This window comes from Cygnus olor, chromosome 3 (assembly GCF_009769625.2).
Source record: "Cygnus olor isolate bCygOlo1 chromosome 3, bCygOlo1.pri.v2, whole genome shotgun sequence".
Classification (NCBI taxonomy): domain Eukaryota; kingdom Metazoa; phylum Chordata; class Aves; order Anseriformes; family Anatidae; genus Cygnus; species Cygnus olor.
This window is the reverse complement of record NC_049171.1, coordinates 10,072,236-10,088,673: the sequence shown is the minus strand read 5'-3', so window position 1 is coordinate 10,088,673 and position 16,438 is coordinate 10,072,236. Positions and strand designations below refer to the sequence as shown.

The 16,438-nt window shown below is 46.5% G+C and overlaps 1 protein-coding gene across 2 annotated transcripts in view; it reads right to left on the bottom strand.

The window, feature by feature from the left end:
* Positions 1 to 16,438, bottom strand: part of HS1BP3 (HCLS1 binding protein 3) — a 55,892-nt gene that overhangs the window by 19,184 nt on the left and 20,270 nt on the right. The window lies entirely within an intron of this gene.

Here is a 16,438-nt window from a genome sequence, read left to right as displayed (position 1 = left end):
TCTCAAAGCAAGGGTAGGATTAACTTCCTCTAAATTTAGTCTTCTATAAGTTTGTCAGTGAGACAAAGTTAACTTTTAATACTCTACTCAATGGAAAGAGACAGACATCTCCATAGGACAAGAGTGAAAAGCGTGTGTCTCATGCTTTCCTGTCGAGGGTTTATACTCCACTAGCTGAAGCTACAAGGCAGCTTTCACAGTAGGGCAGCATGAGTTATAAGACAACAAGACTGCATAAAAAAAAAAGAAAAATTTGAGAACAGGACAAAGCCTTTGGATGAAAAGTCCAATTTAAACTACGCTGAAATAGAATGCCTTAGGACAGCATGTCCTTCCCAAGAATTTGCCATATTTCAGGGATCTTTCCTCCGAGCAGGCATGGCCCTAACATTTCTAAGGTAGCCCCTTCGAGTGCCTCTTACAATAAAAGATCTGATCTTCTCCTTTGCTGAGAACAGGTCAGGTTTCAGCCTAGAGCAAACCCAATTATCAGCACTTAACATGCCATAGTCATCAAACTACGAACTAGGGTCAAAAGATTACACGTACATTCCAGCTACATTAAAGAACCTTGTAAAATCCTCTTCCGAATACAGCTGCACGCAAAGAGTGGAGTCCAGTTACTTCCACAAGCTTATTATCAAGAAAAAAGAACCTACAGATGATATTTATTACCTTGCTACCACCACTTCATCTCTTGGCAACAGGGAAGGCCGCACTTCAGAGGCCTAGGAGCGAGCCTCATGCAGAACTTAAGTACAGCCTTAACACAGCCTATTCAATATACTAAAGATATCTGTAGTTGTCAGTGACAGCTTGCTGACTTATTTACAATACAAAAAAACTCCTTTTTAAAACAGGAGAAACTTCCATGGCTTTGTTTTTGTGTTTATATTCATTCTGGATACGCCTGAAGTGACTTCGGAGCCTGAGCTACTTTTGGAAGGTCAGCTCCAAGGCCCTGTCTTCAACTAAAGCAGTTGTAAAAGAGCTTTCTTCCAAAAAACTTACAAAATCTATAGTATTAACACCTACAAGCTAAATAGCTTTCACTGGGGATTTCTACACAAACTTCAAATTATTGCGTTATTAACTGTGGTAAGAAATCTATCACTCAAACGAGCCTAGGCATCAAAAGAAAAGGTAAAAAATGAGAGTGATTATACAGAACAACGGAAGCAGAAGAACAGTGAGATCGAGTCATATAGAGTTGGCAAATTGATCAAAAATAGAATTAGTATTTGGATTAGTAAATCCAATCTACTAGGAAGGAAGAACCTTTATTTGCAGATTCCATGCCTTGCAATGTGTTCTTTGAAATCAATGACAATACAGATGAGCATTTGCAGAGTGCCAAAATGAGGATTTGTTAAGTGGGCATTGCAAAGTGCCAAAAAGCCTTTGACAAGATCCCTTGTCCATCCAGGGAGCTACAACACCTCTCCTGATGCATACAGCCTCTTATGCCACAGGTACTTACTTACACACGAGCCAGTGTATTTCCAAAAGCTCTCCACCCCAATGAAGTTACCGAGAAGTTTACTAATAGTGAGCTCAAGTATTTGCAGCAAAGAGTATCAGAACGGTGGGAAACATCAAGGAAAGGGTAGAGAACCATAAAACAGCATCATAAAGAATAACACATGAACCAAAATGAAGCAGACTGAAAGGCCTTAGTAACAACCCTCTGTTTAGTCTAGCCATCAAACCAGCCCATTTACACTGTCTTGCTTTCTGTTTTGCCAGGGGACTCCATTGGCAGTTGCAGGGCGCAGGGCCAAACCCACAGGGCTCGACTACTACCAGTAGGAACACGAAGAAGTTGTTTTTCTGCCTTCAAGTCACTTCCCCTCACTGCCCTTCTAAGGAAGCCAGGGCTGGAGTGCCAAGTCATTCCGTACATATCCATGCTGGGACTCTGCTGAGGTCAGTCTCCAACCGGGGAACAGGATTCCCACGGTTCTGTATATAGCTGTGCCAGCCCAGGCTGTGCGCTGCCGAGCAGAGGTTAACAGATGAGAAAGGGTGTGTGAGAAGTTTCGGAGTCTGTCTGAGGTTCTGGTTTCACAATCAGCTTCAGCTGGCCAGACCGTGTGTTGAAAGAGGTAGCTCTGCCTGCCCTCTCAACCCCAATCTTTCTATTCCTGCCACATCCCCACAAGCAGGGGACCAGGGACCTGAGCAGATGGTGGAACTACCTGCTGGTAGGCATGCAAGGATAGTTAACTCGATGATCATGATGTGCTAGAGTGCAGGAAGCCGGTGCAGAGATGCAGAGGTCTTTGGGAGGACAGAAATGCAGGAACATTTACTCTCCCAAAGTATTACTGTACTCAAGCCCTGCTCTTCATTAGCACCTTCCTCATCCATCATACTCGCAACCTTGGCATCTGACATTTTGCAACTACCTGCATCCAGCTGGCATAAAATGACCCATGCCACTGCTATTTCTCTGTCTCCGAAACAAGTGAACCTTGGAAACATCGCTCCAGTAAATTTTAAAAATCCTAATGAAAACTAAACTGGCCCTAAAACTGACGTGTCCTTCGTTCAGCTGAAGAGATTTCTGGAGCCATCCCTCTTTACCCAACTGACCTCCCTGGCTTCCTGCAAAGCACTGCAAGAGTGGCTCCAGTAACACCACAGTCTTCTGCTCTGAGACCAAAAGGAGCCAAGGTGTCTCATAAATAAATGTAAATAAAGGCTAGCCTCTGTACTGACACGGACCAAAACTAGACGACCTAAAATTAGGGAGTATGAATCTGCTGGTTGCTAGTCAGGTTGCTGGGGCACTTGAAGACTGAGGTTCCTGGCTCCCAAATGGTTCTCAGGTCACTCATGAAAGTGCCAACAAAACCCTGCACGCGGGAGATACCCACGTCCAAACCTAGCCCATTTTGTGAGAGCGGTTCTCCTGTTATTGTTTACAGACACAATGTAGGTCACTTGTTTGGCAGCCTCCCTGTCTCACTGGCACATCAATAATGCAGAAGAGCTTTCTGGTCAGCTGCAGAAAACAGCAACAGGGATGACTAAGACGCTCCGTGTGCGATAGCTGAGTTTTGAAATGCTGGACCTTCACACCTAACACTCGGTGACACACAGTGTAAAGCAAAGAGCTCTGGAGCACTGCATGTCTGCTGTGCTCAGTACAGGCAGGAGTCCCCAACCCATACTCACTACAGGGTTAAAACAGATGTAATAAATACTTACACTAACTACCCTGTATACTTCTCCTTCTGTACATTCAGAGTAACCTCAGAACACAGACAAAAATTTTCTAAACTCTTTATTCTGAAAATACGACCATTTATTTTTTACAGGAATAAGATTATGCTCCAGGAAAGGAGTGTTACAGTAACATAAAAAAAGACTTACGCAGAATATACGTGCTCATGTCTTAGGAACCCATGAAATTTTACAAGGAAAGAGCTCAGCAATAGGAACAGGCACCGCAGCTCCCACACATCTACGTTCAGGCTCGAACAAAAGAACTACTGCTAAAATAGCAGCAATGTTAGCACATCTTCTTGAAAACCGTTTCTGAAAAACAAAGATCCTATACACTAGTTCCTGCAGAAAACAAAATGTCATCTGCCGCTTTCTTTTCATTCAACAGTGCTCATTTTCCAAAGCTGCCTGATAACACCAGACAGGACAAAAGGGGTCATTCTCATCCGCTCTGGGCAAGGGATGCAGAATAGAAACTCGCAGCCAGTCGGCTCAGCACAGCCTGACTGCTGAGCATTAAGCAACCGTGACAAGTGCTGGCCGCAGGGATATTTTACCTCGCACAGTCATCTCCTTTTTGGAGGCATCACAGTAACTTACAGTGTTTTAACTGGCCCTGGCATATCCCAAAATAAGATCATGTATAATAGATGGAGTAAATGTCCTAGCAGAAATCATTTGGAAGAAGAGGATTAAATTGCGGATGAAGTTTCTTCTGCTCCATCCCCTGGATTAGGTTAGCCTTGGACTATTGTTCCAACAGAGCAACAGATAGAAAGAAAGCCTGAAGGACTACATTTTTAAGACTTCAGCTCCCATCTGGGGACCCGCTTTTGTGGAGAGATCTTTCCAAGGGCACAGCACTCAGGAGTACCTATTCTTCACAAAGGAAGCCAAGCATTTTTTAAAATCTGTCCTTAAACTTTCTGATGTTACCCTTTTTCGATATAATTCAAAAACAGACAACAAGAGCACAGACTGACAACTTCTGTTTAGTGTATAGCTTGTTAGTGTATAGTTTTGTTATCATTTTCATTTGATCTTCTAGACTAAACCAGAAAGTGCGACTTGTTGAAACAAGTTAAGGACAACCAAAAAACAAGTTTCAAAATATAATCATGCACAAATTAAGCCACAGCAAGGACACTGGTTCAGAACAAGACAGCAATAATAAAGTGGCTGTCAACACAGCCAATTATGCTGTGAAAAATCCAGAAATACTCACTAGTATTTAGGGCTTTATCTGCAAAGAAGCAGAATGGTACCTTCAGGGTTTCTGATTACAGTGAAGTAGCTCTTTTTCTAATACCCATGTTAATGATGCATGTTTTCAAATATGCAATACCAGATAACATGCACTAACATGTTTTGGAAAAGGTGGCCAAGCATCTTTCCGCACCCTCGATGTAACTACTCAACACGTTTTAGAACTTCAGGGAGGTTACAGAGGGCTAAAAATAAAGCCAGGTTAGGAAACTGCACCACAAAGACACATGGGGCTGATGAGCATCTCCCTGATGCTGGGTAAAGTCAAAGAAAGGCATATAATCAGATGTAGCCAGTGAGTAATTAGAAGAGCATTCAGCTGCTGGAGACTTGCCAGAATCATGCTGTTGGGTTTTTTATGACACCACACAACTGGTTATTAATGGTACCTTACCCAAGTATCGAGGTCCTGAGGCTTCCCACCTCTTTCTTCCAAAACTGGCCCAGGACAACGAAAGCACTATCACCCATCTTCTGTGGACAGGGAGCTCACTGTAGCATTGCAGGTATCTGTTTCTCTGCAGAGAGTGAGCCCGAGATATCTCTATGTCTAACTGAGGCACTCAGATGCATCGAGCTAGGAGGGATGAAACCAGAAGGCTTTCTTTTTGGTTATTCTTCACTGCTGTGGTGGGATGAGGACGAGAGAATCTCATGTCTTGCTGTGCAGTCTATGGATTGTTAAAAGAGTGACCAGGCAAGAATCGGCATCAGGGCTTGGCATATAACACCTTTTTTAATGCCTCTAACTCTCTTTCTCTGTTTGTGTTCTTTGTAGGACTTGATTTCAAATTGATAAAAGAAGAGAAGCATTGATTATTGCTCTGCTTCCCTCTCCTTCTCTTTTCCCTGTGCCAAGTCCTTGTAATTCTGCCCAGGATCATCCTCTCTCCTTTTCATCTGTCCTCAATCCATTTCTCCAAATTTTGGGCCAGTATCAGGAACTTTCTTGCTCCATCTCCAGGATCTGCAGTGTTGCGCTATCCTCCAGGCCTCCTGGTCATCTTTAGCCCTCTTCTCCCCTCATCTGCATCATGTACCCTCCATTCCTCTATGCTGGTCTCTTCTTTTTCTGCTTTAATTCTACAGTTTACTATTGTTGGTCAAATTATGCTTTTGAAAAAGACCACAGGCTGCAAGTGAAGGGGAAAACAGGAAGCTGCAATGGAGAAGTAGGAAAACAGAAGGGAGGGGAAGGAGAAAAGATGAAATTAAGCATAAAAAACAATAGGCAAGTTAGCAAAGGAAGAGAAAAGGAAGAGTTTGAAGCTGACCAAAAATGATAACCAGCTATAATTGCTGACCACCAAAAATAAACAAGTGTGTTTACAGGTTAGTTTTCTATAAAGATAAAATACATGTTAAATGCTAAATAAATATAAAATCTTTCTGAAGACAGGAAGCTTTATAAGGAAAAAATTAGGAAGAACAGTTTGGACTTAACCTAGTCTACCAAATGTTAATCCTTGGTCTCTTTCCTTTAAGGCTACTGTCCAAGCAAATGGAGTTACTTCCAGGAATTGGCCCTAGATCTGTATTTTTTTGACCCTACAAAAATACATTGCAACAACAACAAAAACCATTCTCTTCCACTAACTAATAATTGCTACAGACCTGTAGGTCCTAGGAGAGGAACTCTGTGGTCTAGTTCTCTGCTGCACACCTCTGAAGGGATCTATCTACCCGCAGTACAACTCAGCAACAAAATGTGCCACATGACAGGAATGTAAATAGGACAACTGTAATGAAATCAACCGGTCAACGTTGTCCCTTTGTGAGACATTTTTCACAAAATGTCCTGAGCAGCTTTACAGTCAGAGTCAACCGAGCTGAAACGAAGAGGGCGTGAAAAAAATCTGGCTAGTGAGCATGTATCTGTCACATGCTCAACAGATTCAGGAGCAAATACAAAAAAAGGGCATCATAAATAGGGACTTTATTGTAATGAAAGCATACACAATTTGGGTGATAACCAGTGGTCACACTTGAAACCTCTATATTCAGCCCCTTTCTTTTACAGCTGAGTTTCCACAGGATGTCACATTTCTGGAATAAGATTGCTGGCACACTTAAAGGTCTCTGAATTTAGAACAGCAATTACCTTAAACACTGTGGTAAGAATTCTCAAAAGTAACAAATGCAAGTGAGAAATGCAGACAACAACTATTTTGGAGAAGTGAGTGGTTTCTCCAACACTGAAATGCTGAAAAAAAGCCAGCTCACACACAAATACACCACTGGAGCTTCTTGTTGGACATATTTTAATAATTTCTGAAAAGCACTGAACAGGTGAGTAGTTGATGCTGCACTTCCAGAAGTGTTGGGCACTCACGACTCAAATCAGCAGGACCTGCAAGACCTTGGCGCCTCCTCCCAAAGACAAGCAGCCCGTGGCTATTCTCTGTCTACTTTGCAAAGGTTTAGTTTCATGTTATCTAATCTTCATTTCCTGGCAAACAGAACGCCGTCGTATCCACTGGCATCTCCTGCTACCTATGTCCGACAGCTTCCCAGCCTCATATCATGTTCCTCAGCAGAAGACAATTTCCCCTGTGCTGCTGCCTCAAGAGAATTCCTTCCTCACCACGTCCAAAAGCAGAAGTGGTACAAGAACACAAACTGCAGACACAAATCTCGTTTTAATCTGCCTGTAGACAGAGAACCCCAAATAGATAACGTGACAAGAGAGGATGTTTGTTCACATCTAAAAACCTCTGGCCTCTCTAGTCCCAGAGGCTCCATGGATAACTCTGTATAAAGGGCACCCTTCTTTTTTTGCCTGGTACCTGTAGAGTCCAACCCTCAACCTATGAAAACCTCTAACGAACCTCAAATGATGTTCAAGGCACAAAAAAAAAAAGAGTCAGGCCCAAAAAATTGTGACATGGCTGTCATACCACATCTAAAGGGCTCAGGGAAAGCCAGAGGAGGGCTGGTTCCCCAGGCAGTGAGCAGGCTCCGGCAGCAGCCAAGCAGGATTTGTGCTCAAAGGCAGACCGCTGCGAAGGAGCAGCATCTCCACTGGCTGGTGACAGAGCCCGAGGAAGGAAGATGGGGCTGAGCCTGGTTTTCCATTGTCTTCCCTCCCAGGACGCCCCCCTGCCGTCCTGCTGTTCACAGAGGTCACTTCTTTCTCCGTGCTGCTCTGCCTTCCGCACCACGGGAGAAACAAACCTACTGCCACAACGCAGAGCTGGCTCCACGGGGAGTGAAACAGAGAAGGACACAGCGAGGCATTGTCAGAGCTAAATGACACTGCTGTTGGAGATGCAACCCTGTGCTCCGGCTGCTGCCTCTCCGGCTTGGTCACGAGATCAAAACGCCTTCCATAAAAATGAAATGTGACTTTCTTGCCTAAAGGTGTTTTTTTTTTGTTTTTTTTTTAAACAGAGGTAAGATAAAATTGCCCTGGGTGAAATATTCCCCAGGCCACAGATACGCCTACTGCACGAAGCAAATTTTACTTGTGATGTTGCAGACGCTGCTGGAGGTCAGACTGCAGCAGCAGGCACACCAGGGAGCGGGCAGACACAAACCTCTCCCTCCTCGGCAAGGCACCTGAGGCTCTGCAGAGGCAGCTGCCAAGGGGCTTCTTTCAGCTGCAAGCAGAAAAATAGCTGACGTAGTCCTCCGTTTTTTTTTTTTTTTTTAAATTAGATTCCTGTTTACGTTTCTATCGCTAACTGGCCTGACTTCTCAGCACACGGGCTTTTGCAGCATCAGTGATTTCAGGGGCTGAGCGCCCAGCTCGGCGCACACAGCAGCTGCCTGCCAGGTCGGGTGGATGGGTTGGCCTGGGAAGCACGGCGAGCCTGCTGCAGCGCGCAGTGAGGTCAGCGCTGGATCGCAGAAACCCGATAGACGCAAGCAGTCCACGAACGCCCAGCTGAAAGCAAAAGAAAGCAGGAGCCTTTACGTGAGATGCGGGAGATCCAGCTCAGCGCTGCTGTTACTTAACAGCCACGGCAGCGCTCTAAAAGCATAACCCAAATCATTCTGCTCTTATTGACAAAAATCCCTGGGCTCTGCTCACCCAGAGCGCCGCTTGCCGCTCCCCCAGCACTTTTCGGAGACTTCAGCTGGATGATCTCAGCGCTGCCTCCAACTATCATCTCATCCCCCTCGAGAATTATTACTTTGCACCAGTGATGTGAGCCTGCGGCTCCACCCCACTGATGCATTACAGGCGCTGCTCCTTGCTCCCGTTAGCTACCTGATGATGTGCTACCGCCAGCTGCCTCCCTCGGGGCGGCGGCGTTTGAAATGCTGAAGATCCAGGCACTGCAAGGGATGCCATAGAGAAAATGGAAGAGGGAACAGAGCTTTGGGTAGAAACGCTGGTAAATGTCTCATGCTTTCAAATCCCAGGCTACACGAGACCTCATGGAGAGCTCTTCTCAGGATTAGCTGCTGTTGATTCACGGTGTGAGCCTGGGCAAGTAACTTCATCTTCTGGGCCAGTTTGCTGCCTCACAAATCCTGACTGGACTCAAATTATATTAGTATATGTTTGCATCTGGGGAACATCTGGTACAATTAAACCATCCAGTAAGTTGGCAAGATGTGGGAAATGAACTGGAGTTTGGTAAGTAAGGGGGATCTTTTATTGAATACACGGGAAGCAGAAATTATATCAGTGATCTGTGTCAGGAGGAGGGACTAGCGGAAAAGTGATAAAACAATGCCGGTGACAGCAGGGGAGCAGCAATTACAAATAACTGCACCATGTTTTAAGCTTCTGTTCCCCGCTGTTACAATGGCTGTGGCAATGCTGGGGGAAAGAATGATGATTTCATATGGAAAACACATCCCCAGGCCATTTCAGAACCTGGGTTCATAGGGAGAAGTACTACAGCAGACCTTTCACGTGCCACACGGCTAGGAGAGAGAACCAATGCCACAGGACAGTGTGGCTGCAGCCATACAATACAGCAAACGCTGCCACGATGCCCGGTGCTGACTGCTGGGGCTGCCTTGTGCCCCTCACCGAGCCACTCTGCACAGCCCGCCCGTCTCCTTTCTGCCCCCAAGGGAGGACACTGCTACCTGCCTAGGATCTCCCCGAGGAAGGGAAGGGGCTCGAGGCTGGCAGAAACCCACAGCAGAGATGCCATGAACACGGGAGGCAGCACGTACACGTCCAGGGCCGGGGCAGCGCTGTATCCACTTGGCGCTGGGTCTTCCCCTTCTCTCTGCAGCACCCCTGTAATTGTTTTTCTACATCTGGTTTTCAGATGGTTTCAAGGTGCCTGAAATAATAGGAGGGTTCTGCTAGAGCCCTGCAAAGCGATAGTCTGAGATGGAGGGTGCTTATGACATGGCTCGGGCTGAGAGAAGGCACGTGGTGGTGTTTGAAGGTGCAAAGCTTGGATCAGATATTGCCAGAGGACTGTGTACAGAGACAAAGCTGATGCAGTCTTCTTTTGGAAATGGCCTGGGGAGGGATCCTGTGTGGCAGCCCCTGCCAGAAGAACAGGTAAGCAGAGAGCAGAGGGAGCCTGTCCTTCACCACGCTGTCTGTCCATGGGGTTCGAGGATACCTTGGCATCTTACCTATCACCCATTGGTAACATCCAGCTTGTAGCGCACAACAGCAGCACGGCGCCTCCCCTCCCTCGAGCAATGGTGCTGTGCTGCCAACAGCTGGCAGGCGCCCTGCAAACACAGCCAGTTCCTCCGCGAGGGGGAAAGAGTGAAGGATCCGGCATCTCCTTACGTCTCCCACCACCTCCCAAGGTCAGCTAAATGCTGCTCGTTGCCAGCAGACCGCAAGGCTTCGGGACAGCCCCCGAACACCTCGCAGCCTTTCAGAGTTTACTCTCACTGCACCTCTCTGCAGCAGCGAATGCCGATGCTCTTTTGTTCACAGATTGGGAACAAAATGAGGTCCCGAAAACCAGAAGTGAACAGCCTACAGCCTAAACAGGATGTCTTTGAAACAGAGAATTGAAACTAATTCCCCCAAGACCTTGGCCAGCAGCTCTGGACCGCATGCTTCTCCTTCCCATCCGAGCATCCTGCCTTGCGTGGCACTGCCCTTGTCTCTTGGCAGCACTGCTGAACAAATAAAAACAACTCCGATTAGTAAGGGGTTGCTGGAAGAGCCCCTGAGGGAGGAAGGGAGGGTTAGCCCTCAGGAGCCTTTTTTGCTTATGTTTGCTTTTTTTTTTTTTTTTAATGTATTACAGGAACACTGGTGCCATGCCTCTGTCACTCATAACCAAGACGAGAAAGACGGATGACTTAGGAACGAGTTTCCAGGACAAGACTGTCATACACAGGAACAGCCTATGCTGGCAGATAACCCATCACGCTGATGAAAAATGAGACCTCTTTAGCAAATGGGTCTAGATAATGTTGTAAGGTGGTTTTGAGGGCAAGACATTGTGTTTTGTGCTTAATGATGCCTTCAAAGATGCCTCAGATGCAATTATAGGCAAAAAGCAATAAAGCAAGGCAGAGAAGAGGCTTGGAAATCTTCCACTCGAGCCACTCTGACCAGTTTGTGCGCCATGCCAAGGCAGTAGCAGTTATTACAGAAAATCATGGTTCAGAGAGCAGACCTCAGGAAATTGCCTGTACTAGCAAAAACCCAAGCCAAGACCTTTTCCAAGCCAGCTGAAACACCAGGGCTGGCCCCAGGGGCTGACCCCAGGAGCCAGGCTGCAAACTTGCTGCAAAAACGCCTTGGCACACGATGTCTGTCCTGTGAGTTTTGTGAATTATTGCTCTCCCAGATAATGCCTGGACATAGTTTAAGGATCAGTACATGTTCAGGGCCTTTTCTGTTTTGGATGTAGCCAGCTTGCTCTGGGTGTGGACTGGAGGTGGCCAGCTTACTTTGGGGAGCAAGTAAGTAAAGGTTTTGAGTCTTACCCCAAATTTATTTAAAGTAATAGAAATCCTTTCTATCATTTTGATGACAATTCCTGTTAACAACAATCTGAATGTCACATTTCTGTGCAGAGGTGAACTTTTCCCCAGGCAGAGCTATGAAATCGGTTCTGTTCCTTTTACCAAAGGGATAACGGAGAGAGTAAACTTTCAAGTAACGTACCCGAGATGTGACCTGAGAAATTCAAGAGCAGAATAAAGAGCTGCAGAGTCCCAGATGTGTGTCTGTCCTTAAGGACATTCCTCCTTTTGCTGGCACTTCACATGACTCCAGATTTGGCCAAATGCTGCAAGGGGTACGAGCAAGAGGCTGTGATCCCCCAGGTGTGTTAATTAGTACCAGCCTGTAGTTACAATGGATAATTCATGCATTTTTGGCAAGGTTTTAGAGACTGCTTCCAGAAATGGTTTTCCAAAAGCCAGTTCTTTGATCCTTTGAAACCAAGACAGAAATTTCTGCAGCAGGTCCGTGGGGAAAAGGGAACAATGGTTTTATTAAGTCTGCTGATTTAGGGACTTGACAGCATCAGATGAAAAGACAAGCAAGTCTCCCATCTTGATTTAAACTGAGCACACAGTCACCCCTCAGACAGCTTCTTCCAGAGCAAACCATTCTGTTACACGAGGTGAACAAAAAAACAACAGAGCACCTCTGAATCCGTCCCTCATTAGCAGTCTGTCTCATCTACATGCAGTTCCCCGGGCCTGCTGATTAAAGATTTCCCGTGCCTCAGTGAAAGGCGCAGGCTAATCGATGAGGTAATGCTTTTTTATTCTAATTAAGGACTTGAGTCATCCTATTATTGTAAAGTCCATGGAACAAAACATGTTTAACTCTGCCCAATTACATCATGCTCAATCCTCTTCCAAAGCAGAAATAATAAATAAATAAAAAACCACACCACACTTTTGATTCTGTGTAGTTGTAAATTTTTCCTGTACCCCTTCTGAAGGATCTCCTGCCTCCTACGAATCTGTCTCGGCTAACGAAGGACTTGCTTAACGTGCCTGCAGAACGGCTCGTGGCAGCTTCTGCACGCCTTCATCGCTGCTCAGTTCTGCACTGCTACAGATGACCGCACACTGCCGTTAAAACAGGATGGGAAAATCAAAAGCTGAGAGTTCACTTAAAAGGACTGTGGGAATTATCTGAAAGCTGGTGCCAGCTAGTGGCAACGTTATTTGGTGCCAGCTCCCCGTCGTTACTTGGCGCTAAAATTCTTTCATATACAGAAAAGTGCATGGCAAGTTTACATGTGCTGTGCTTTAACGCATCGAAAACAGTAAACCAGGTCCATTAAAAATCCCATGACATCCTTCTTAAAAGCAGCAGGATCTACTCCAGCGAGCTGGTCGAATTCCAGGCTGGGTGTTTGCATTCATACCGGCACCATTCCCCACGCACTTCTCGCTGAATTACCTGCTCTCCGCTCAGTGCCTGATGCTGCCGCGAGCTGCCGCGCTGAGCCCTCGCTGCGTTTTACCCCAGGTGGAGCTCCACTTGCCTTCCGCACGAAAACACCGCCGGATGGCACGCACAGATGTAAGGCTGCGCAGCCTATAGGGCTATTTGCAGTCCTCTGGGTTTAGGTTGATGGTATAAACACAAAATTACTATTTATAAAAGCCATTTAAATATATTCAGTGCTCTAATCAGAAAGAAAATGAAGCACATTAAAATAATTACTCCAGCTCCCTCCCAGCGGATCCTCACGTTCCAGCTGTGGATGTGCTGGAATCACTCAAGCCAGCCACGACAGAAACACACCACTGAAGTTTAACTGAGGCAATTGCTTCAACATGCGAAGCAAAACCTGGGGAAACAATGACTGCATAATTTTATAGGGCCCAAAATCCAACGCTCGACCAGGAAATATGAATGTAGATAAGGACAATGCTGGCATGGGGGAGGACTCTTAGAGGTTTTCCTTGGGTCAGGGAAGTGACTATTCGCAGAATAAAAGCAAAGACCGCGCAGCCAACTTCAGACCTGTGAGTTAAGCATCCTCTCCTCTCCAGTCTGAGTGCCCTAGCTCTGATCCCAAGGTACAGTTTCTTCTGCTTGCCAGAGGTGGATATACATACAGGAGGTTTTGTACATTCACCTGTCAAATCCGCTCTCCTGAAGGATGTAACCCACAACTGCAAAACCAGTAGTTCCAGAAAATCTCAGTTTTCCTGAATTCACTTACATTAAGCTAGCGACTACCACAAAAGAGCCGTGAGAAGGCGGCTGAGTCCTTCACTCATCAACCTCAGTTCCCCCGGTTGGGAAGTACAGCTACAAAAGCTCCTCAGTTCCACCCCACGGAGCCACGCAGACCTTGGTAGAGCTCTCCCAAGGAAAACATCTTCCCACACCCCAGAGCAATCACTCACGGGAGAAAACACTGAACTAATATGGATGTTTCTGTGAGATTCAATAGCTAAACATATGTTCATTTTCCACTGTTTTCTTTCGATCACCCTCAACCTCCCATCTGGGGGGAGACGGCAAGTTTGGCAGAAAAGAAACACGTGGGAAGCTCTGCTGAAGAGACGGGATTAGAGACAGAAAGAAAAGGAAAGCTCATTCCATGATCTGTATATGGGAAAAGAACACTCACAAGGCATCTATAAATATAAATGAACTTCAGGACAGGCAAACTGGAGAGACCGAATTGCTGCAAGGAGAGAGCATCCCTGCCATCCTGTTACTCCCTCTCCACTCAATTAAGCCATCTCCAAGGAAAGGCTTTGAGTTTGCCCCTAAGAAGTGTTGAGAACAGACAATTCTGTGAAAAGGACGTAAGGCTCATCCTTTATTTGGATGGGTAGGTAATTCACACTTTTTTGCTGTCTTCTTTTTTTCCTCTCTTTGATGGGGAAGATTACTACATCAAACTACGTCCTTGGTTTTCGGAAAAAATTCAACTGCCAGAAATGTCTCAGTGGAAGGCCGACGGGGTTGTTTACTAGGATTTTGCACGTTGCCAATCTGACAGCAGCTGGATTGGACTTGAGGCAAATACTTGTGTCACTTGGCAAAGTGCTGGTTGGGCATGCCTCGCAACCTAAACTTGTGACTCAACAAGTCGCAGAATATAAAGATCTGCCTGTTTAAATATCTAAAGGCTTCACAGCTGTGAGCACGGATGCACACCCTGCTAGGAAAACAAGGCTCTTTTTGTTTTTTGTTCATTGTTTTAACTATCTGAATTTCATTGAAGAAAACATAACCTGGATCTTCCCTCTTCTTTGATGTTCTGACACCCACACCCTCTCTCGTGGTCGGGACAGACAGGCAAGTGTTTCTGCTCCTGTGCATGAATCCTGCTGGGTTCAGAGAGGAAGCCACGCACCCACCTGGCCAGACCAAAAGACAGTTGTGAATTTACGAGTTGCTGAAGAGTAGGAGGATGCTGAGGAGTGGAAGTAGCAGCTCAGGAGTATAATCCTGCCGACCAAGGAGCAGAAGGCACAGCAGCTGAACGCACATTTTGACAAGTTTGCTCTAGACCATCTGTCCGGCAGACAGCAGCTGTGCATTGGCACTTCTGCAGCCTGCAGATATTCTCATCGTCCTTTGAGGCACAAACCCACCAGCAAGCACCCTGCCCTCACCTATTACAGCTCCGGGCAAGCCATCAATAAAACCGCTCGGAAGGATGCAAAACGCAGGACTCCCCCGAAGCTGACTTCTGCCTCTGGGTGAGCCATTCTCAGCTGCCCAGCGTTTCTGGCAGAGGAAGCAAGATGAAATTTTGCCACCCGTTTCTCCCCCAAAGACAAAAAGGCTGAGGCCAGCCTAGGGCACAACAGGGAAGAAAAGGAAAGGCGAGGCAACACTGGGATGATAGCTCAGGAGTCAAACCCTAGCGTGGCTGCCATTAGGATGCAACCCAGCAATAACCGCTGGCTCGTGCACCAGCAGCCCTCCTCCAGCAGCCCGCCTGACTCTGCGGGGCCCTGGCACAGCCAGGGCTTGCTGCCTGGCTGCTCCCTCCCCACCAAGCTGTTGCTAAAAGCCATTGCCCTCTTTGTCTGCAGCCAGAAAAGGTCCTGAGTCCTTTAATAATCCCCTCGCCAACCAAACCCAGTGATGACAAACCTCTGGCACCAGCGGTGGTTGAGCTTGACCACAACAACAATGAGCTACAAGGCTTTTAAAAGCTTTTGGCAGCAGGACCCCAAAGGGTCAGCCCTCACCGGCCCCATCCCTTCCGACCTGGTGTCAGGAGTTAGCTCCATCTACGTTTACACACGACAGACGCAAGGCTCCAATCCGCCCATGTGCCTTTACTCCTCTGGGAAGGGACAAAATGGGATGAGGAGAAGCCACGAGGGGAAATCCGCTGAAACAATAGGAAAGGGAGAGAGTGGAGACAGAAGCTCTTACGGACCCACGAGGAGACAGAAGAGCTCTTGCCTGGGGAATACCCACCTCAGGGCCCCGTGCAGCCTGCCAGGAAAAATCGTGGGCTGAGGGAGGATATGCTGTCACTGCAAGGTTTAGGGGGGCAAAGGAAAAAGGGCGGAAGGGAGGGAACGTGGAAGAGAGTCTCCGGTGAGGGGTGCTAAGAGCTGATGGAGGCAGGGAAGCACAGGAAAAGGTGGGTTCTCCGAGCTGGAGAACAAATATTACCTCACAATTTAATTGTAGCTGAAGAAATGCATGCATAGGGCTGTTGCATGCTTTAACCCATGAAGTCCTCGTGATTTTTATCATTGCTGCTGTGTTCAGAAAAGCTGGTTCTGAGTCATTTTAATCAGCTGCTGCCTCAAGCTTATTGGGTTAAACTGAATACAAGTACAAAGTCAGTTTTAAAGTGAGAGGAGAGAGACGTTAGAGCTCTTGCCTTCAACCTACACACAATAAAACTGCACAGTTCATCCACAGAGGGAGAAGACAAAAACCCAGCTCGCTTACTGTGATGTGTTTTAAATTTGTTTTGAGATACAGAGGTAGAAATGTCTAACACGGTCCTTCTTGGACCAAGTGGAAGAAAAATCCACAACTGGTTGCCTGGATTCCCCACAGAAAGCAAAACCCTGGGAAACCCTCAGG